This window comes from Protopterus annectens, chromosome 14.part0 (genome assembly GCF_019279795.1).
Source record: "Protopterus annectens isolate FY-2018-M chromosome 14.part0, PAN1.0, whole genome shotgun sequence".
Lineage (NCBI taxonomy): Eukaryota > Metazoa > Chordata > Ceratodontiformes > Protopteridae > Protopterus > Protopterus annectens.
In genome coordinates, this window is record NC_056748.1 from 916447539 (window position 1) to 916472033 (window position 24495).

Sequence of the window (24495 nt, forward strand, 5' to 3'; positions counted from 1 at the left end):
TCTAATATAAATACTAAACTTTTTTAAAAAGCTGGACTGGTGTGCAAAGAGAACACTTGGAAATGTGCACTGTTTTACTATTAATACAACTTTTCCATTATGAGGATGGATGGCACAAATAACTAGAATAATAAAACCTAGCTCATTGGGGCCACGTTTATGGCTGGGCACGCCCCAGTCATGAGCATTATATTACAGGTTAGCACACAGTATTTTCTTTCAAGAAGGGGATTATTTTGGTGCAGCACGCGCTGCTTTTCGGATCGTACATACAATGCACTTCCGGTATTTTCAACTTTTTTTCCGGTCTTGACTACAGCAACAAAATATTGAACTAGTAGTTGTATGCAACAAAAATCTACATACCATATCGGCAGCTGGATGGTGAGTTCTGTTGGATTTGTACTGCAGGTCTTGTACTTTGAGCTAGAAAACTAATAGTGGAGTTGGAACTTACTGCCCCTTTTAATACACTCATTTGCTATGCTGCAGCACCCTCTGTTTCCACCCACCCCCTAGGATGGACGTAGACCCCTCCCACAGTAAAGGCGATGACCGGTATAACGCACTCTTCTGCATTCATGACCACCACCTTCTCATTTGCAAAATGTGTTAAACTGCACGTTTATATTTTCAATTGAATTTTGGGTGGCTGAAATGGCAGAAGGGGGATGGGTTAATGCTGTTCGGTGCTGAATTGAGAGATGGACTTTTGCGGTCAGTGTGTTGACTTTAAGTAAAGCAGCAACACTGAGAAAGTCAATATTTGAGACTGGAGAGCTAAAAACGTGATTAGAAGCTATGGAGTCAGCATGAACGGGAGTCAAGTGTTGGCATATAGGTTGGGATTAGATTAAAGATGGCTGACGGCAGCCATGTTTGATAGCAAAGTGTAACATTATCTCTTACCATAATTTAGCGAAGCAAATGCTCTGCGTCAAAATGTATATTATTTTTGATGCAGTTTTGTTTTGAATAACTGCAGTTGATAATTGTATTCCTGTAAGTTACTTTCAGTATTTTGAAATATTTCAAGTTTTCCTTCCTCAACAAAATTGAGTGGATTTTGGGTTTACAAACGTTTTATATTCCTGTAAAGGTGTGGCAGTTGACATTAGTTTTAATTTTTATTTTCCTTTGAAGTTTTTACTTTTGTTATACATATATTTCTTGTGGTAACTTTCTTCCACCTACCTGCTTGTTTTCTTTTTGAAGTTTTGCAAACTTTTTGAGTTGTGTTGATCATGCTCCTTTAGAGAAAGCTTGTGTTGTCCAAAACAAAATGTTGTCTTTTTGATTGAGATATATTGCAGAATTTGTATAAAAATAAATTGGCCTTCAAAGTGCAGAAGAATAATTTGAATAGTCTGAGCATTTTGACATGCTTTTGTTTTCAAAGAAAGCAATTCTACATACTTGACACCTAATGGTGTATTAATGTCTTATATTCTTAAATGGGCAATGTCTGTGCTCGTAGTATGGAATTAGAATGCTGTACTGCATTGCTTGTCATTTTGATAATATCTATTGTTTTCTATGCTTTGGTGATGTGCATTCATTCTTTTATCTGTTTTGAATAGTGCTACTGCCTGTCCCCGTATTTATTTTTAACCATGAGTGAATAGGTTTCTGATATACTTTAATACATTTTAGAGGTGTTTTCTCCTTTTCCAGTAATGTTTCTGATTTGTACAATTTTAACTTTCCTGTTTACATGTTTTTTAATGTTTCAGAATAATTTGTAGTATTTTGTTTTAGTCATGTTTGGGCTGTGCTTTGACTAGGATTGAATCAAAAACCTCAGATGTTACTGCATGATTTTTAGGATAGTGATCATTGCCTGTTTACTGCTATTTAGTCTCTTTTTATATACTTTGTATCTTCCCAGGGTGAAGATTTTTTTCCTGGGTGTCATCTTTTTAAATGTTTTCATTTTGATGATAATGCCCACTAATTCTAGTTTAAGAAAATATCAGCAAATATCTGCTGTGACAACAGATTAGTTTATGTTTATTCATTTATTTTTGACATTTCTTTGCCCACTATGTGGTTGCTGCATTTTGGTCACTTATTAGTGCCAGTTTTTTTCATCATTACATGTGAGAAGCTCAGTGCAGAGAATTAAGCCTGTAAGCTGCTAACAAGTTTATGTAGTCCTGGATTTAATTTGTTTTGTGCATTGTGTGAATGTGAGCATGTTGCATAATAGTTCTTCTGGGTCTCTTCTAAAGAGACATCTGTGTCAGACTGTTTTACTCATAATATTAAAAAAATCCTAATTAGTGTAGTTTTTAATTGGTTGCAGCTTGCACCACTACCATTAGTAAAAACATAGATAAATTAAACATTTTCTACAAGGTAAATCTGTTACCATCTGCTAGGTTGTGAAGCAATGGTGCAGACCCCATTGTTTGTTTGAGTTCTTCAGAACTTTTTGCTTACTTGTTGTACCATTGATTAATAGGTTCATAGGTTAGTACTAAGCTAACTGCCCTTGCGAGCCATTTTAAGCCTAGACAATTATCCCTTGTGAGACTCAAACCCTGCACTTTGTGTTTGTAAGGCAAACACCTTAACCATTAGGCCACCCTCCCAACCCATATGCTTCAGAATGTTGGTACTCTGGTTTAGCCCATTTACTGTTGTTTTCAAGGAAGTCACTGCCAAAATATATTCATAAGAATTGCCTAAACTGTCTTTGACTTCGGAACTGCTGAGTTTGGAGTGGTGTTAATTCTCTGGGCCAGGGCTGCAATCTTCTTTAGAACAATCCTCTTAGATTTTAAATTTTTGTTATGCACACTGTGCTTTCTATGATTTCAGTTTAACTCCCCCATCCTGTTCATTTCTACCTATAATGCATCCTGCAGGGCTTTGATATTCTGTGACCCTGGCTGCATGACATTTTCTCTTGTATTTTTTAAGTAGAGGAGCTGGTAGCTGTAATTATTGAGGTAGCATTGTCCAAGTATGTCCCTTACTTTCAGAGAAGAAGGCATATTTGTACATGAAATCCTGATGTATTGACCATAATCCATTTGAGATGTCAAGAACAAAGAAGACTGTTGCTTTTGGTAGCAGTTGTATACTGATTTTTTTTTTTTTTTTTTGCAAAAGTGACAGTTAAAGTTATCATGGATGTAATGATTAAAGATTTGATAATCAGTAGGTAGATTCCATATTCCCTTTGGCTTATCTACTTTTGGTAATTTTCCACAGTCTTGTTTTTGTTGGCTATACAGATTGGCCTTCTTTGTTGATAGCTTCCTATTACTTCTTTTATGTAGTAGTTTTCTGTTTACATGTTTTAAATTTCACATGAAAGTGTGAAATAACTCTGTTTATTTTATAAAAGCTAAGTAAATACTCGGTTAAGTCTGCTATAATGTAAGAACTTTTGTTGAATGAACATTGCAGCTTTGACCAAAAGGATTCACATTTGCGCATTAAAAACTTTTATTTAACAAACTTGCCACTTTGAATGAAGTTATTTTTAGGTCATAGTCCATTTGATTCTTTCTTTAGTTTCTCCATATATAGACTATCTACCCTTGTCTTGATGTTATGCCTTTGCTATTTAAGGTCCCTTGATGGGTGTTTAATTGTTATACCTACAGATTTGAAATGCTAAACTACTGTTCATTCCCCTTCACTTTATTGTTCTGGTCAGTTATCCCTTGTTTCTGCTTGTCATTCCTACTGCTGCTAGCTGATTGGTTGTAGAGATGATGGTTTCATTGTCTAATAGAGCTGTTAACCTTTGTTTTTTGTATTTTAACTGAGATAATTTTGTTTTTTTCTGCCTTTACCAATATGTAGCCTTAATAGGCATCTGTTCTCCTCTGCATGCTTTTCCATCATTTTATAAAGGATATGCAGCTTATTCTAGTCTTTTATCCATCTTTCAGTTTGTACTTATTCTAGTCTTATCGACCTTCCATTTTGTACTTGGGTAAATCATTGGCTTTCATAGTGGATATTTTTGTAGCATCTTGTTTTGATCATGATGGTCCGTAACTCATTTTCATCTTCATGCCTTCTTTTCACTTGATGTTTTTTTTTCCTTCCATATAATCTCAAGTTAACCAAGTCTTTCACTGAGTGCCAGAATCTAACTGTTTACTCTGTCATGCTTCTTTTCTTAATAATACAGAAAGCTTTCTTTTGCTTCTTTACTGAGAATTTTCAGTATCCATTAGCACCAAATGTTTACATTTTACATCTTTTAGCCACTAGTCATTTAAAACTTCAATTTTCTTGTCGGAGATTGTGCAGAACATATGTTAAAAATAAATATTTAAACACTACAGATTTTATACATGTGTTAAATGAATTCTGCAGTCTTTGCTGAAAGCTTTCACAGCATCACACTGAAAGCTTTTAATGAAGTGCTGCTTTTAGGTTATAATCATTCTTATCTCTCTTCTCGTTATGCAGGCTGTGGTACAACTCTTGCTTGTATACTAAAAGTATTTATGATAATCTGTCAGCTTCTGCTGTTCCTAAATGCCGATTAAATACCCTTTATAAATTTGACAGAAATTATTGGTTCTGTCTTCTGTAAATGAACCTTATGCACATGGGCCCGGTCTAATGGGTGTGCCCCTCTCAATTTCAGCAGCGTAAATATTTCATTTCTTCTTGCCCCCTAGTATTGGTTTCAGTAACTGTAGCTTTGACTTCTCTCATATTAGTTGGAATATATGACATAACACAAGTAATGGGCATAAAAATACTGTATGTAATTCTTTATTAGACTAACCATCAATCTGTCTTCTCAACAGCTAAACTGGTTGATGGCTGCAGTAGAAGAAAAGTAAGTAAGGTAGCCCAGACTTCCTTGATTACTTCAGATGTCTCCAGCTCCACCAGTGGGATCCATGGTGTTTCCATGTCAGACTTTCCTATATACACTGACATCCTCCAGCTCATCATATGGAATTCAGTTTCTTCCTAGGCAAAATGACAGATAAAATCCATGCAGCATAAGTTGCATTTGCACTAGAGCCTTCTCCCATTTTTTTCACTGTTGAGTTAGTTTATCTTGATAGTTTCAAATTCATGTAGAAGTAGTCAATAGATTTATGACAGCAACTTGAATGGTGGAAGACAAAATGCCATGTAATAGAAACCAAATGACTGAAAGCCATTTGACTGAAAATTCACCTCAGATTATATTTTACAAATCTGCTCTTGTTCGTATTTTTGTAGAAGAGCTAACCTCATACCTCCATGCTGGTGTCTTTTGCATCTTCCAGAAAAGGTAACCCCAAATAGTTACTTTAAAAATGGATACTGGAAGCTAAAGACAAACCATTTATTTGTTAATGCTCACAGTAAGCTCCTTTGTTCTTTCTAGTTAGTCAGACCTTGTGTTAGATGTGTAAAGGTTATTAAAATACAAATCTTGTGATAAAAACAAGCAATGAAAATACAGTCCATGCAAAAGTAAGCACAATTAATACCTTAATGGCTGTGTTTTTACTAAAACTTTAAAACTCACCACCTCATTAATTCTAGGTCATGTACTAAGTGTAACTTACCATTTGTATTGTTTTAAAATCTAAAACAACTTCTATATCACCACTGCTTGCATTAAAAGTCAGTCAGTACAGCCAGAAATGTTTAAAAGTAGTGCATTGTGGTCATTTTTGGGTAGTGCATTATTTTTTGTTCTCCGTCTGTACAGCATTATTTTGTTCGTAAGTCTCTGTTAAAGGTACTGTGTTCTGTTACCATTGACTTGTTTAAAAAAAGCTGTACTTTGTCTCTGCCAGAACTTCTAATGTTTCTGAAACTTTGAATTGAAATGATTTACTCTTAAGGGTAATCTGATTCTATTATTTGGTGACAGTTTGCATATGTCCTGTGCTGGCAAGAAAAATTACTTTTATCCCCCTTTACACCCCTCACTTAGAGTTTGTAATGGTACTGTTAAAATGAAAGTAGGTCTGTTGATAACACAAAAATACTGCTTTCCTAACAGGAAGGCAGAAGGAAGAACCTTGCTGTTTAATTTAGCAAGTGCTGAGTCTGTTGTATAAAGAAATTGAACATTGCTTATGATAAAATCAAATGCATGCTTAATAAGTTGTTGCAGGGTGTAATTTTAACATAGCAGTTCAACTTTATGTGGACAAAACAGTGATTTCCACTGTCTTTGGTATCTGAAGATGCATAAAAATATCTTTGATCCCCCACTAAAGGTCTTTAGTGCTTGCTGGGAGGGTCCATTATGGAACCACTAGCAATTTTCGATGACAAAAAATTGAAAAGTAGTTTTGCAACGTGAGCATATTTTGAAAGATTTTTGACACTTTTTAGGGAAAAAAATCAATGTGGTTTAATGTGGTGACATTTTTTGGTGCTCTTGGTGTTATCTTTTTTAACTTTAGTATTTAGCATTACTGGATTGCAACAGTTTAATCATACGCTAGTAGGTAGGTCTCAATGATTTAACAACCCAGGACATTTAAATTATTACTTTAATTTCTGGAGATAATTTTAATAAATTATTAGTTTTTATTTTGAAGGTGAATGCTTTCACACATTCTGAAGTGTTGCCATGGGTGCTACAGCAACCCCAGTTTAATCTAATATTGTTTCATAGCACTGGGAAAGCACTGCCATCATAAATTCAACATTTAAAAAGTATACACATTTTTATGCTGTTTTTTAGATCACATCATTACTTTTTAGAGTGGAGATGTTACCTTCATGGAGTTTTTCATTCACTATATTAACACTGCATTCATTTTAAAATGTACATGTAATACTGACTTTGAAACCGTTGATTGTTTTAGATGTTACAGTTTTCAAAGAGAAAATGAATCATTGTTTTTGTTGCACATTTTTTGAAAACCCACTTTTTCCATTGATTACCCTTTTGGTTAACAAAACCTTTTAAGGGCCAGATGGTATGCCTTTTAAGATTAATTTCTGATGACAGGCTGCTCAGATTGGAAATGCCTAAACTTGTAGACATGTTAAAGGACATAGACTACCTAGAAACCAAAATATTGCTGTAGTGTATAATGAGATCCAGGTGGGGAGAAAAACAAGTTTCAGCCTATTTTGAGCAATAAAAACTTTAACATTAATAACTCATGGGCTGTTGATAAATCTAAGGCCTCAGTCACTCCTTTCTCCATTGCCTCTGCCGATGTTGGGGAGAGGGTTACAAAAAATGGTTCTTGGTCTTTGACAGGGAAATGAAACCGAAACTAGTACTGGGATTTGTGTACAGTGGATGTAAAAAGTGCACACACCCCTGTTAAAATGTCAGGTTTTTGTGATATAAAAAAAGAGACCACAATAAATCATTTCAAAACTTTCCCACCCTTAATGTGACCTATAACTTATACAATTCAATTGAAAAACAAACAAATCTGTTTGGGGGAAAATTAAATGTATAATAAGCTGGCAGAAGACTCTGACAAACAGTGTATTAATAAAATGAAGATTTTGCAAATACTGTAAATTTTATTGGTGATATACCCAGAATTTCAGTGAGAGATTACCCCATAATTTTAGCAGGCACAGGTAATTTTGATTGTAACACCTTAAGAGGTGATTTATTTAGTGGCCTTCACATCATGTGAAGCTTATTATGTAGGCAGAACAGGAGGTTGAGGGGCAGTGTATGTGAAACACGCACACCGTGTGACAGCATCAGCTGTGCTCTATACAAGCACTCCCTAACATGTAAACATGTTATACTTTTGTACTAGAAAAGGTGCCCATGCCACATATATTTGTATAAAGTTTTTAGCAAAGATTTAATTCAGCATGTTTTTTACTATGAAAACAAAAGATCATTTGTGCAATATATAAATATATTTGTTGGAAATTAGTTTAATGTAAGGCTGGTATTAATGTTGTATGATTTAATGTACTACCCAGAAATGAGAACTGTCAACTGACATGCAGTTTGATTACGAGTGTTTTCACCTTTTAAGTAGAAGTGTTTTCTTCATGATTTAGATTTTGAAAAAGTCCTTTACATTTATGGATAAAGCACTTAATGTAATAAATGTATTCTCTGGTTGGATTTGCCCTCAGATTTGTGTTTGTCAATGTGAAGATTCTTTATACTAAAATTAACCTGGTAACCTTTATAAAGAGAAATCAAATGTAAAATAACAAAACAGCTGCCAAGGATATCCAAATATACTTTGAGCACTTTTGTAAACTTTATTGAAATGGAACATCTTCAGAAATGTAACTTAGTAAGTACAAAACAAATTTAAAAAGTCCACCAATAGTCATGTAAACAAAACAACAAATCCAATCCTAATGCCCTTTTAAAAAGATAAATCACTTGCCATTAAAAATTTAATTTTCTTTTAAAATTTATATATAGTCATAAAATACATTATTTATAACCTTTGTGCAAGTAAAAAAACATTTTATATTAATGTGATCACTTTAAACCTGGTGTTTTATCAGATACCAACCTAACTTGCCACGCAGTTTCACGGCATTCAAGTAAAAATTAGTATTTCCTTTTAAAATGTTTTTTAAAGGAAACTGTTTACTGTGTGCATTAATAAAGAAATGGTTTTGCCTTTCAATGTTCAGTATCCAGTTCTTCTGTGAAGTAGAATGCCTTTATACATGGCAGTAAAACTCTCCATTGCATGTTTGAGATTATAGTTTTTTGTGGTTTAGAAATCATCATCATAGGCAGATAACAGGGATGAAACCCACAGATTTCCTGACTAGATCCTAACCAAACTTTTGGCCATGCCTTTATGCTTTGTTCATGAAAGTTGTAAATGGGAAGGAAGAAGAGGCACACCTTTTGGCTGAGTCCTACATCTCCTTGAATGCATTTGATTTTAAAAACAATACTTGGCGAATGCTGAAATATATTCCAAACCAAACGACAACTAAAAGCACTTGAAAGGAAGCACCAGCATACTGAAAAGTGTCTAGCTAAGCACTTTTGTTCTTTTAATATTAAGTAGAACTTTCTCAGAACTGTAGATGTAAAAAAACACACCAGCATTTAAAGCACATCACAGTCATGTGACACAAATCAGCTGACACAGCTCATAAATGTATTAAATATACCAATGCACAAATAATAATAAAAATATACACTATGAATAAATGAGATCAAAACAACAAAGTAATTTTTGAAATATTATGTGCTTTTAAAACACATTTTATACTCACATTTTTGTTAAGACCAAAAAGTTTATCAATTACATTTGCTGCTTAACTTTCTGGACTTCCAACAATTTATTGCTGTCACCATATCGAAACTAGTGAATTAGTGCAGACTTTATGAAATCTTTGCAAACAATTGTATGTTAAGACAAAACATTAGTAACATCACCCGTCATGATAGCTAGCCAGTGCTCATTTATTTTTTGGGGTATCAGTCTAGTGGTCTTGCCCACATAGAAGCTCTCACATGAAAGCCAAGTTGACAAGTGCATCACTCCAACTTTATACAGTTAAATCTACCTTTGTTGCAGATTTTTTGATATGAATGTCTTAAGAGTACTATGCCCACAATTTAAAACCTGCACAATTTACATTTTTTGCAGGCATATATGCCAAAGTGCCTAATTTCTACATTTGATGTATTTTTCCTAGTTCTTTCAAAACAAGATTTTAAATTACATTGATTTTTGTTCACTTGCATTGGAATGTCTCCCTCTACCTTAACTAAATCTTTCCTGAAATGATCTTCCAGTTATCAAACGATGTGTTTTATAACTAAAGCTTGGTTGTGTACACTGATGTTGGCTGCCTTTTTTTGGAACATTTTGGCTTAAACCCAGTTAATAAAATGGGACTGAATCTACCAAAACTCGACAAATAATACAGTTAATTCTATGTCCATTGTAGCCCCTTTCCATTTGTAGGGACTTCAAAGCATTAACTTCTTCAAGGAGCACAGATTCTGTAGTAATAATTCTACTTAACCTTAAGAAGTGACCCCTAATAATGTTCCATTTTGTAACATTAGGATGGAAACTTTTAAGATACAGATAATTCTTTGCAGAAGTTTTCTTCCTGGATGCTACTATGAAAGCAGTTGTTTTCTTGGTCCATTCTGATTTCTAAATCTAAAAAGCACACCATGTTACCATTTTCACCCAAATAAAATTATAAAAATGAAGTATGGTTATTTAAGATTTTAATAAACTTTTATTTGGAATCTGGCCGAGTCTGATTAAGAAAAAATACATCTTCTATAATTCTTTTGTAAAAAGAAAAAACCTACCTACACTAAACTCATGTTTCGACTAACTCATATCAGGGTAGGCAAATGCGGGATGTTACAGTAACACTCACAGAACACTTTTTTGATGTGATGGTATATTGTACCTTGAAAAAAAAATCAAAATTAAATCTAAAAGCTGGCATATAGTACTGACTGAATTGTTACTAAAGGACATGGACTTACTTGGATAGGAATAACAAATTCTACACCAGGAATCTTTCAAATAAAAATTACTATCTTGTACTATTGGGTTTAGAATTTTATATAGATAAACTTTCAGACATTCTGTTTTATCTTTAGTTGTTGCAACAATTGCTTTTAAAGGAAGATCCCACTTGTTTTGTGAATTTTTGGTATGCCAAAAATTCCAGCAATACAGGGATGTTCCAATTTTAAAACATATATATATAAAAAGCAATAAATCAAGTAGGCAACTATCAAATGAACTTAAAGTTGTTTAACATTGGATGTTTACTCATTAATTTGTAAAAATTTCTATCACTCAAGTAATCATTTAACTTGGAAGTACAAGTATCATAGTCCATAATGACTATACCGCAGTGTTTATCAAGTTTCATAATATGTATGTGTGTTTTTAGAGCTAATGATGTCCTTTCCTCCAAATGAGAATGTACTAGAGTTTCTTATTGTTATCTTGAAGTAACAATCTGATTTTTCTGTCATAGACAACCATAAAATCTTTAAAACAAAAGATGAACTTGAGTCATAGTACTCTTTCTTGACCGCATATTCTGCAGTAAAATTAATATTACTAGTAAAACCCGCCATAATATACTGTAAGTTTGATTTTTAGATTGTTTGCTAGGAAATTAATCAAGACATTTGCTGAGTATGCTGTGTGAAACTGAAATGGAACATTGTTGGAGGTCATTTCGTAAGGTTAGGTAGCGTTATTAGTACTGACTCTGTGTTCCGTGAAGTTAATGTTTTGAAGTCCGTATTTATGGAAGGGAGCAACAGTGGTCATAGAATTGACTGTTTTAGTTAAAATTGATTTATTCCCATTTTATTAACTGGGTTTAAACCAAAATATACCAAGAAAGGTGACAAACATTATTGTAGAGTCTTTCTAGTTCCAATCAACTGAGATGCTGAGGGTATAAAACACATTATAGCTGAAAACTGAAAGATTATTATAGAAAGTTAAGATTTACTTAAAGTGATGGGAGACATTCCAAGGTATGTGTAAAAAAAAAAAAAAAAATAGTGGAATTTCAAATCTTGTTTTGCAAGAACTTGCACAAATATATCAAATGCAGAAATTGGGCTTTTTGGCACATATGCCTATGTTGTTGCCTTTTGGCTTTTCCCGGTTAGGGGTCGCCATAGCGAAACTCTGATCCGCTAATGATTGACAGTAGATTTTCACGAACGCCAAGGTGCCAGCTCAACAAGGCACGCCCATTTATGCATGTCTTTCGAACGACCACCCAACTGCGGGGAGGACATGCAGACTCCACACAGGCACTCCCCGCACTCCAGCCGAGAATCGAACGGGAGAACCTCTTGCTGTGAGCCAACAATGCTACCGCTGCACCACCGCGGAAGTGTGGCACACATATGCCTATAAAATTGTAAAATGTGCAGATTTATTAATTTGGACACAGTGTTCTTTAAAGACATAGGTGAAGAAATTAGTTGGAGTCGGTGTTATTTGGCAACTTGCTTTTCATGTGAGAGATTCTGTGTGGGTAAGACAATTAAAATGCTCTCACACAGAATAGATGAGCACAGGCTGGCCATTATGAAAGGTGATGTTAGTAATGCGTTCGCTAAAAATAAGCTTATTTTCAAAGATTTCAAAAATTTTGTATTTTATGTGTTAGAGCAAGATATCACAAGTTTAAAAACTGATGATAGTAATAGCTTGTTGAAAGTCTAAAATGTTAAGTAGCAGCTGATAAAGTTCCTTGTCTTAACAAAACTGTGAATATAAAATGCATTTTAAGAGCACAAGATATTTAAATATTATTTGTTTTATTCACGTTGTGTTTTATCATTATTTGCGTGTTGGTATTTTTAATACATTAGGTCTGTTTAGTGTGTAGTTCTGAGGAAGATCTAATTTAATACGAACCACAAAAGCTTAAACGAACTTGTTAAAACGCAAATGTTTTAAGAAGATCTAATTAATATTAAAAGAACAAAAGCACTTTACTAGATTTCAAATATTTTGTTGTGAGTTTGATTTAACACAGTGTAGTTGCACCTCCTACTCTTTTTATATACAGACTACAAGTCATTTTAAGTTGATGTAATTTAGCAGTGTATGAGGGTGGTTTCTCATTTGTCTTTGGCATTTGATAAGCGTTGTTAATTCCTTAGTCTTCTGACTTTTTATGTAGTCTTAACTTTAATTTGGATTCGTATTATAATACTCCCCCTTTGTTAATATATTTCAGCCAATTAACTTTGTATATTTCTTTGTTTTCTCATTGTTACAATATTCACTACTTGAAGTATAGCTGGTTTAGATATTGATTTCTGTTTTCTAGTAATTGCTTTTTCGGCAGCCACCAGAATTGAATTTTAATATGGCCTTTTCATGTCTAAGCAATTCAGATCCAGTATTCCAGCTCAAAAACATAATTACCTTAGTTAAACTCATTTGCTGACTCAGTATTTCGAACAGAGAACTCTATATTGTTGTTTTTTTTTTTTTGTCTGCCAACTTATTACACTTTGAGAACATATGCTGCCAGGTACCTCTTTCTTCCCCATTATACCTCCAACATTTGCAATCTGCCTGAGGAAAAAATCTTTGGAGTCTGCATGGAGTATAAAAGTATCTATGCAGACACTTGCAGGCAAAAAATCCCGAATCTTTAAATTCTGTTGCATATTTGGGAGCCATACATATGTCCTTTGATTAGGTACGCAATTCACCAAGAAATAATCTCTCTTGACGATATTGTCTGACCACTTTTGATTGATTCCTGTAGTTATCATACAATATTTTATATCTCTACTAATTTTCCCTTTTTTTAACTGTAGCTACTGTTCTAGATGTAATCAAAATCTCATCCAGTGCAGATCTTTCATTTATGATCCCCCCATCCCTTTCTCTTTGTCTATACTCTGATGTCAATCCCTGATAGGGAAGGCAGTTGCTAGGTTGCAATCCATATGTCTTGTTCCCACTCTGTTACCTTTTTTTCTCCTCTCTTTATTTTTTCCCAGTACCTTGGTTCTTTTGCCAGTTTCTTGCAGTAAAGTCCAGCCCTTCTTGCCTATTTTCTGTACCCCTAATTGCAGTTATCCCTATCAGCAGAATCTCATTTCTGTATTCCTATGTTTACTTAGTTCCTATTATACTTTCTACTATTTTATGAATGTAATATTCTGTACAACTGTTATTCTCCTTAAGGATCTGTGTCCAAAATCCCATTCTTTCCTTGCTTCTTGAATCCCCCCCCCCGCACATCATCATCCCTTTCCACTTTGATTGTAGCTATTTGCTTGTGTTATGTGTAAGAGCTGTAACTGTGAAGCTGTAAAATATCCCTTCAAATCATTTAATCCTAAACTTCCTTGTTCTGGTGGGAAGATCAACTTATCCCACTTGACTGTTGCCCTCTTTCCTTCCCAAGTAAAGTCCTTCAACTCTATTGATTACTGTCAGCAACTTCTCTGGTTGATAAAAATATGCCTGAGCTGTGTTTAGTGACTAAAATATTTTTACTGTGTTTATCTTGTATCAATGTACATAGGCAAGAGCTTCCAGTTTCTCACTTTTTGTATTAGCTTTAGTTAAGTCTCTTCCCACATACCTTTAGCTGCTGTAAGAGAATTTTTTTTAAACTTCCAAATCCTTAATTTTATCATGTCATCATAAATATGGATATTGCTGAACCAACTCATGTGAGGGTACATAGTTTATAGCTATAGCCTTTGTTTTATCCTCATTTTATATCCCAAAAAAGGAACGGTCTCAGAATGTTTAACAACACTAAGATGTTCTTTTCTGGTTCCATGATGTATAAACTAATGGCATCTGTAAATAACACCAGCTTTTCTTGAACACCATACCAATTGTATCCATGAATTTGAGTCCCTTATTTTCTTTGCCAGTAGTTCTATGTATAACATAAATAAAGGGGGAAAACCTCTCAGAGAAGAACCCTCCCACTTTGTTTTTTGCCCCTGATCCCACATATATTCTTCTGATTAACCTTTATTGTATTAGGAAATGCAATTGCGTCCATTGCCATACTCCAAAATCCCAGTGCACCCTGTCAGATGCATCCTCTGCATCAAGGCGCACCAGAAACAGCAGTATTTTCTTATATTCTGCTGCCCTCTGGTTCATTATTGTTCTACTAATGTTGTGAAATGTTTGCCTCCCCTCCACAAAACCATATCTGTCCATATCTATCAATTTTGGCATTGTCTTAGCCATTAAAGACATAAACTTTTTATAATCATGGTTTAAAATTGAAATGGGCCTATATGAAGCTGGATCAGATGGGTCTTTACAGTCTTTAGGTATTAAAGCCACCACAATTCTAGGATGTCTGTGCCTCCCCTCCTTTTTAAAATACTGTTAAACAAAACCTTCTAGGTCTTTATCACTTCCTTCACTCCTAGTTTCCAGACTTCCACCAGAATACCATCTATTCCTGTAGACATTTCTGCAAATTGGTTGTATATACATCACCATTTTTATCTCACCTCCTCCTATCCTAACTGCTAGTTGCTGAGCTTCTAACCTTGGCATATTTGAGTCTTCCATAAATATTGCCATTGTGCTTTTTCTTGATTTTTCCCAGTTATCTGCTTTTATGCACATTTTCATAAAATTTGTGAAATATAACTAATACCTCTGCAGGATCTCTGCTTATTTTTATTGTTATAAGCTCTGAAAGTTTGGCAACAACACTTTCTACATTATGTTGCCTAAGTGGCTGTGCCAAAAGTTTTTTGTGCTCTGGAGTTATCAAAAACACAAACAAAAAAAAAAGTTGTATAACTGAAGTCTGTCTAAACACTTGCATATTATCCAAGTGCTGCCTTATTTTCTCATTTTCACTCTGCAGTTGTGCCTCTTCTTCTGCGAGATTCCCCTTATTTTATAATACTTTACCTTTTGTCAGACCCTGTAAATAATTCATATTACTTCTTAACCAGATCTTTTTCTTTTATTTCTACCTTGTTGTTAACCTCCAGTTTAATGTTATCCCACTCACTAGCTGTAATATCTGGAGTATTTTCTATCTTCCCTAATAACTACCAGTTAAATTTCACTACCCATTCCTTAAATTCCTGTCTCTTTTTAAATAAGTCGGGAATTGCCAGTATCTCTTTTACTTCATTACCCTGCATTTTTTTTTATTTTGCCAGCTATTGGAGTATGATGTGAAAATAGTTATTAGATGTGTGTCAGAATTCTCAATTAAATGTTTGTGTTCCTGTTGAAAAATAGTTTCTTTCTAGTCTAGACCGGTTGTAGTACCGTGAGGGATAATATGTAAATTCTCTCAGAGTTCCTATTACCAAATTCCTGTCTTTCATATGAAATATATTTTCATAAATTTGTAAAGAAATATACCTTTTATGTTTTACCTTCTACCCCCTGTTACATCCTCATTGTTGCAAGTTAAATTTCATTCCCTGTCTGTTAGTAGTATTTCCTGCTGAAAGTTATTTTTCCCTAAAAACGTTTACGCTCCATAATAGCAGTTTTAGGTGTAATATAAATACATGCCAGCATAACTAGCATCCCTTGCCAGTATCTCCTTAGTACCACAAATAGGATCATAGGAAGTTACTAGATTCTCTCATTATTATCCTTTTTTTTTCCTCTTCTGTCACTACTGGAGCTTCTGCAGTAATTAATGCAAGCACTTCTCTTTTCTTTTGTCCATGAAATTCTGCTGAATGTTCATCCTGCAATCTTCTTTTTTTTTTTTTTTATATATCAAATTCATGTGTTCAGTTCTTTCCAAATGCATCTCCTGCAGCATTGCTGTTTGCACTCTGCATTTCTTAATTATTATTTTTTTTTGTTTATACGTGTGAGACCATTCACATTCCAAGGTAATATAGAAGGTATCGCCATTATGTTAAGAAGTCATTATTTCCACCTGCTTTGTATGGCAGCTTTTTTAGATATTTATTTCCAGCATCTGTGATGCATGCACCCATTAATGTTTGGCAGGTTAATCCTTTATCCTTTATACAGTTGTTTTTTATTTTCAATATTGGAACCTGTGTCACATTTTATAAGATTTTTTTGTTTTAATAACAACCTTCAAAAATGCACACCCTCATAAGCTGTTAACTTAATACAAGCACACGTAAGTACATCTTCAAATAATGAAGGTTAACCCTTCTAATAGGTACATTTGTGCCAAATAGACTGTTTCTAACACAGGGCCCTAATTAATGTGAAATTGAGGTTATCCATGCTAAGATCTATATTATTGCTTGTGCTTCTACTTAAACTAATTGGTCTGTTCTCTTTTTTATCTTTATTCCCCACAAATGTGAAAACAACTTGCATACTTTCAGAAATTAACTATTAGCCATGAAGAAACCAGTGTTCTGTCTTTTATTGCCCTATTATCAGCTTGTCTCAATGGAAATGTAAGAGAAAAAATATAGTCCTTTGCTGAAGCTTGAAAGACCAGCAGAAACATTTATTGCTAAAGGAAGGCTTTTCATTATATTCAATGTTTTCATATTTACTCGTTTCCACTAGATTTTATTAGATTAAAGTAATGCATCCAAAAAACAGCAAAAGAGTATAACAACATGATGGCTGCAGGCTCATGATGATAAAAACAATTTTATTAAAGAAACAGACGTAAGCGCTTTCACAGTTAATCCAACTGCTTCTTCAAACGTTTAACATGCGTACAAAACATGCTCCTTTTAAAATTCAGTTGCATCACATCCTGTCTCTATTTTCTGTTAATTAAATTTTAAAGCACTCACCATGTTACAAACTAAAATACTCAAAAACAATGGAAAATGTATGTAAGCCCATCTCCACATACAAGAATTACTACCTTTATTAGATTGTTGGTAGGAGGTTTTATGTTTTTGCTTTTAGCGTACTATTTTTATGTTTTTTTTTTTGGATTGACTTATAATTTTTACTGAACAGATGTCTTATGGCATGTTTTAATATGCATACCCCAAAAGAGCAAGTTATAATTCTTGTATGTTCTACTCTTTTGCTGTTTTTTGGATGTATTATTTTATAGAGTAGAACATTCATCTGGAACCAGTGGATTTTTCTGTTTGGATTTATTGTAATTAGAGTAAGCTAAGGGTCTTAATCCACACAGTAACCTATACAAAAGTAAGAGGAAAGATATCAGCTGTACATATATTATGATATGTATATTTTTATACCCCATCTCCCACCTCAACAACTCAAGAATATAGGCTGTTAACATAAACATACTTTTGTCTAGTTTTTTTCCTTCTTTTTTTTTTGCACTGTAATGCTTACATTTCTTAATACCAAAAAGAAAGAGAAGAAGAAATAAAGGCATCTATTTAACTTCTTCATATACAAGAATAACTAAAACTAATTTTTTACACTATATAAATTGCATATTTTATAGAAATACTGTTAAGAACCAAAATTGTTTTAATTACAGTTATCTTTTTCCTTTTTCTTCCCTTCCCCTCAGAGTCCTTGCAAACGTTAATGGCAAGAAGTGAGGCAAATGCTTTTCAGTTCCCCATACATTTGACAAAAGTCAACTCTTTCCACTTTTTTCTTATATAGCTGTGTTTCACAAATGTGATTTGATGTTTTGCGGTCTCACATTTATTCACTAATTTCCATGTTGGTTTTCTTCCTGTTCACCTCCATCTCCTAATCCCAGGTTCTGGTTTTATTCCAAGGTACACCCAGTTCTGCTGGCCAGCTCCTGTGCCTTTCTCTCTCTCTCAAGAATTTTCTTTTAGAACAGTGAAAAAGGTTTCGCTGGACAAGTCTCTCTATGTGCTTTATTCGAAGAATGAGAAACAGAGTCACCTTCTGCTTGAAGGCTTACTTTTTGTTGGACCAACTGTTGCATTTCCTCCATAGCTTGTTCTGTATCAAAAAATGACTTTGATCCTCTAGGGGAAAAATATTCTGAATACAGCTGGATACAGCAGCTTCAGTTTCACACTTGCATCTCTACATTCCCTGATTATTGGAATAATTTGTTTCTGCTCTGCCTGGTGTATAGTGAATAATCATTTTCTACAAATACTCTACTGTCTCCACCTTTTAATACTTTGTCCTTTTGCCACAGTTTTGTCAGGATCGATTCTTTCTGTTGATAGGTTTGTATCTTTAGTAATCAAGGTCTTGGCTGTTTTCTCAATGCCGTATTTGGAGAGTGCACACTTTGTATGCTCTCAGTTAGAAGATTCTGCTGTGGAATACCAGTTCAGTTGCTTATTTGTGCCTTCATAAAATTAATACAGACTGTTCTGTCTCGTTTCTCTTGTACAACAGAAAATCTCAGATTTTTCCAGTGTTCTCTGTTTTCTCATTTTACCATTTTTTGAAGCATCTCCTCTTGAGTGTTTCATACTCAGCCAGCCTTTTCTTAAGTTTGACCTGTGATTGTTTTCCAGTTTTCTAAAGTCATCTGAATATCTGTTTAAAGTTTCTTCCATTTTCTAGTCATTTGTTATTAGAGTTGTTATATTCTTTTAAGTGTTTTGTTTATTTTAATCATCTTGTCTGCAGAACTGAATAGCCAGAAATCTCTGTTCATGGTCTGGAGATCAGAAAAGTAAATGCTGGACAAAACAGGTACACGCACTGAGTCCTTGGGACATCATTTGTCACCTTCCTACTTTTTGATAAGGCACTTGCTGCCTGCACCATATGGGTTCTGTCTTGTAGTTAGTTTGCTATCCATTTTACTACATGTGGCTCAATTTGCAATGCAGTAACTAACAAGTATAGCATTGGGGAGTGGGGTCAAACACCTTGACCATGTGGACAGCTTGACTGCTGTCAACAGCTGGTATTATCCTTTTGAAGAAGTTGAACAAATTCGTTAGACAGGATCTACCATTGATAAAGCCAAACTGCTGTGGGTATAGCCTGTTGAGATTTTTAATGTGATACTTTTTCAGGTCGGACATATTTTCCAAGGCTTTGCAAATAAGAGCTGACTGTAATTTTTGGGGTCAGTGGTGGGGCCAGTGGTTTGCAGGAAACCTCAGGGACAAAGCCAGTGGCTAAACTCAGGTTGAATAATGTAAGGAGCAGCCCTACTAAGGCTTATTTAATATTGTTTATTAAACAGCCAATTGCATTATCTGGTCCCATGGAGGAGGTGTTGTTTTAGTCTTGAAGAAGACCTTTAGTATATGTTTAGTGATGATGGGGGGTTGGAGATTCAAGGGTAGATGAGCTTGGATAGTCATCTCTGAGTAACATTTGTAGGGGAATTTGTTTGCTGGTATATTGGCATTGTCTTCTTGAGCAGAGTAGGTGGTACCTCTATCAATATCTTTAGAGCAGTGTTTGGTATTATTTCTTGGTATCCTAATGTACCTAACAATGGATTTGTAATTGTCCTTTGCTTCAGATGCCAGCCTGAGTTCATGAGCTGCTTTAGTAGAACTAATAGAAAACTGACTAAAATCTTGAAGACCAGTGTTTATTCTTGATATAGTAAGGATTCTTTTTTCATTCTGTTTCTCTGTTCATCTTTTTCATAGGTTCATAGGTAGGTACTAGGCTATTGGCCCTGGGGCCTATACAAGCCCAGCCAAAAAGGTACTCTGGCTTTTGCCACCCAAGAAAATTATTTTCCTGTGCCACTGTCGAGCAGAGCCACAAAAGTGATCCCCGGGGTGAATTTCCTATTTCCCATCCAATCGTCAAGATTTTTCTTGAAGAGTGCTAATGAGAAGCTTTGTTTGATATAGAGAGGTAGTTTATTCCAGAGTATGGGAAGCCTCTGGGACAGGGATCTGTCCCTCCGGCATGTTCTGTTTATTGTGATGACAAGTTTAGGTCCCTAGAGCGTGTAGCTCGGAGGGATTGGGATTTCTTTAAGTGGAGCATGTCCAACAGCTCTGGGTTTGACACAGCTTTGTATGTTAGGCAGAGATCACCTCTGAGTAGGCGATATGCGACGGAGTAAAGCTGGAGTTTTTTGAGACTGTCTGTGTAGGACATCTGTTTGAGGCCGGTAATCCTCTTTGTGAGGTATTTCTGCGGCCTTTCCAGTTATTGTAGATGTCTTGTCCTTCTTCTTAGTGTGGTATTGTTTTATTATGTTGCCTAAAGCAACTTTTCTTACATTTCCTTTGTTTTTATGTATGTTTGTCTGTCCTTTTATACCCTTGTAAACACTATTTTGCAAACAGAGCTAGCTACCATTGTCTATGATTCTGTATTTCAGCTAAAACTAGCAAGTAGGAATATCTGTCTCTGCTAGGTAGTAAGGTAAAAACTTGTTTTACCAGTGGTTCCCCTTTGCCATTTTTGTTTTAATGTTGAAAATAATTTTTTTATCCTTGTCTTTTTTTACATTCTTGCATGATTCATTCAGATTTTTACTTTTCAGAGTTTTTGATATTTACCTTGCTGTCAGTGTTTCTGACTTTATTTTTTTCTTAACTCTTAAAAACTCCATACCTAAATTTTTTCTATCTACAAATGTCTCTTCCTGATATAGTTTAGGTGATTCTCTCCTTCAGTGCTGTGCTTTCAAACTGTAACATGTTCTGAGGCTTGTAGCTTTTAAGTCTTTAATTTCTGGTTCTCTTACTTCCCCAGTTTTATTCTGTTTTGGTATTTCCTTGTATGAAAGGGAAATTTCTTGTCATGTTGTTTTTTTTTACCATAACTTTGTACTTATAACCCTGTTTATATTTTGATAATAAGTCTAAATGTAGTAACTATTGCTTTAGTAGAACTAATAGAAAACTGACTAAAATCTTGAAGACCAGTGTTTATTCTTGATATAGTAAGGATTCTTTTTTCATTCTGTTTCTCTGTTCATCTTTTTCATAGGTTCATAGGTAGGTACTAGGCCTCACTCGGCAAAACTGCGAATTTTTAAGTCTAAATGTAGTAATTTTGAGGTATGTATGCCTCAAAGATAGAATACTTCATTAATTGCAAAAGCACCAGTGTTCTGTACATAAATAGACTTTGAGGTTAATGCACCAACAAACCTAAACGTCACTTAATAGAAGCAATCTCAGTACCAGTTTTATAAAAGTGTTCACACACAGGCTTTGTTTAAACAGAAAGTGTCAACCACCTGCTAAACCAAAGATTTCCTTTGCTCAGATAGCAGTCTTGTTTTAAGATTAGTCCACTGCAGTACAACATACTGCATGCATGCATGCCCTTTTTTTCATGGAAGTAAGCAAACCCTTTTTGTTAGTCAGCATAGCCTTTTCTGTGTCATGAAATATGTAGTCTTTTTAGTTATCCTAGTCTAAGCAACCTTTTAACTTCTGTCAAAGAAATTATGTGCAGTATTAATTTAGTTTTACATCAACACAGATTTTTTTCTTTAAGTACACCCACATTTTAATGTATATTTATTTCAGGGTTTCATGTGGTCAAACAGTTAGGTTTCTTAAGCTGACATTTTTGGTTTAGTCTGTTTTTGCTTTTCCAGTGGCATTTTTACGGTTTCTTTAATGAGCCTTAATATACCCTTTTGGGCTCCTTAATGCTCTGCCTGCGAGTTGCTGATTGACTCAGGACTTGAATGCAGTTTATCTTGGACTTATTTAGACTGTTCTGAATAATTAGCACAAAGGGCTTTTTTTTGCTGAAGTAAGTTTTGTTTGGTGCATGTGCTTTTTATATGGCTTGTATTATGTTCACACCTGCACATAGAGTGAGATATGTCTATGCTTCATGAAAACATGCTCGTAATACCTGAGCTACATGCACACTAACTCCTATACTTTTTCAGCATATCTACATGGGCAACCTTTGCTGCATGAAGTATGTTATGTATTCTTTAAGGACTTATTTTCATTCAAAACTCAGCTGTATATATCAGTTGTTCATTTTCACTCAATCAGTGCTCTTAAACATAAATATTCGTGCCTTTCAAGAACAGTGTAAACAACCGATTTAATGTGCAGTCATTCAATTTGTATTCAGGTATGAGTAATGTTATAGTGAATTAAATTTTGTCAAGCAGGGCAACTCATTAAAATTGCTGTGGGTTTTTTTTTTTTTTTTTTTTTCAGAAGTGGTGTGATCCTGGAGTTTAGGGATGTTTGAGAGGTGAAGCTCCACTGGTCATTATGAGGGAACAGGTCCTTGCTGTGCTCGCTAAAGCCCAAAACACAGCCTCCATGGTTCCCACCAACATTGCAGACGCTTCTTAAATAGCTTAAAACAGAATCTATCGAGGCCCCTAGAAACCCTCTTTAATCAGCCTCCAGAAGGGCTGTGTCCCAAAGGTATAGAGGACTGTAACAGTCATCCCTCTTCACAATGAGGGTCCATCTACTGACCCAAGGAACTGCAGACCCATAAGCTTGACCAGTCTTATCAACAAGACCATGGAATGAATTGTCATGGACCTGATCAATAACATAGAAACACTCCAAAAACTGGGCCAGACCCAATTTGGCTTTGTCAGAGGGAGGTTTTGCCTGCTTAATCTGGTGGACTACTTTGAGAAAGTCACCAGGGCCATGAGTAAAATGGTACACACCAATTTATCTAGACCTGACCAGAGCTTTCAACACAATCCCCCACTCTGGGATCCTAGATAAACTTATTGAATTAGGCATAAACCCCTACATTGTCAGTTGGATAGCCAACTTGGCTCAGTGATGGGACACATGTTGTCCAGGTAGGTGAATCCACTTCTGATCAGAAATCCGTTACTAGCATTGTGTCACAGGACTCAGTGTTGTGACCCCTCCTGTTTAGTGCATACTTCTGTTAAGTGAAGGCCAGTGTTGGGGATCTCTGGTTCACCAAGTTTGTTGTCGACTCTAAGCTTGGAGCAATCATTAAATCCCTAGACAGTGTTGACATCCTACAAACAGGCCTAAAAATGACACAGGACTAGTGTCAAAATCATTGTGAGACTTGTGTCTTTTGGCTTTTCCTGGTTAGGGGTCGCCACAGCGGAACTCTGGTCTGCTAATGATTGGAAGTAGATTTTTACGTGCCGAGTTGCCAGCCCTGACACACTACCTTCAACGAAGGTACGCCCATTTACGCATGTCTCCACACAGAAGACACTCTAGCTGAGAATCAAACAGGACAACGTCTTACTGTGAGGCGACAACGCTACCGCAGCACCACCACCGCAATCATGGTGTGAGACTAAATGCTAAAAATGCATAATCATACCATTTGGTAAATCAGATATCCTTGAAAATTATTATATTGATGGCACACCCCTAAAAGTAGACCTAGTGGTGAGGGATCTAGGAACACAGATAGTAACGTAAACCTTGACCACCAGGTAGCTATAATAATGAGGAAATCCTTCTGTGTTGTTCAACTTGTAAGTAAAAGCATAGCATTAAGATAAAAGGAAGTCCTAGTGCCATTGTACTCTGCCCTCATCAGGCCCATAATCAAGTACAGAGTTACCTTCTGCATGCACCTAACCAGGCACTTAAACCAGTTGGAGTGGCCCAGAGGTTTCTCACTAAAAAAAATGCAAAGCGTAAGACACGTCTTATGGAGACCAAGGAAAGGCCCTATCCCTTTACTCCATCTCCTATCATTTATTAAAAGGGGACTTATGTGTAACCTACAAGGCATTCTCTGATCCAGCACTGATGAAAATGTTGCTTGCAAGAAAAATTTATATAAGGATTACTTGTTCCATGGATCTGAACCTTATTTGTCACTCTAACAGAACATGCTGGAGAGATAGATTTGTATCCCAAAGGCTACCTTGTCTATGGAATAAACTTCCCATCTTCGTAAAACAAAGCCCGTTTTTCACTGTCTTCAAAAAAGTATCTGGATAAATGGATGGGGAATTGTGAATTCACTCCTGAAGTACTGCCTATGTCCCTTATGAATAGAGGCAGTCTGTAAAATGACTCGGGGCTCCAACACCCAAAGACCCATTACCCTGTTACTACCCCATCCCATATTTGTGGAATTAAGATATAATGTTGTCATATCCTTGGTTTTATTGGCTAGGCTTGTAAAGGCTCTTGTGCCATTAGCCTAGTAATCACCAATGAACCTCCTGGGGCAGGGTGACATAATCCCCCCCCTTCCCAAAAATCCTGGGGGTGAACCACTT

General features: G+C 35.2%; 1 protein-coding gene across 1 annotated transcript in view; it reads left to right on the top strand.

The window, feature by feature from the left end:
* Window positions 1–240: 240 nt before the first annotated feature.
* ZNF518A (zinc finger protein 518A) overlaps window positions 241–24495 on the top strand; it is a 310424-nt gene continuing 286169 nt past the window's right edge. The window contains exon 1 of the mRNA XM_044056706.1: window positions 241–384. The gene's annotated coding sequence lies outside the window, so the exon portion shown is untranslated. The remainder of the gene's footprint in view (window positions 385–24495) is intronic.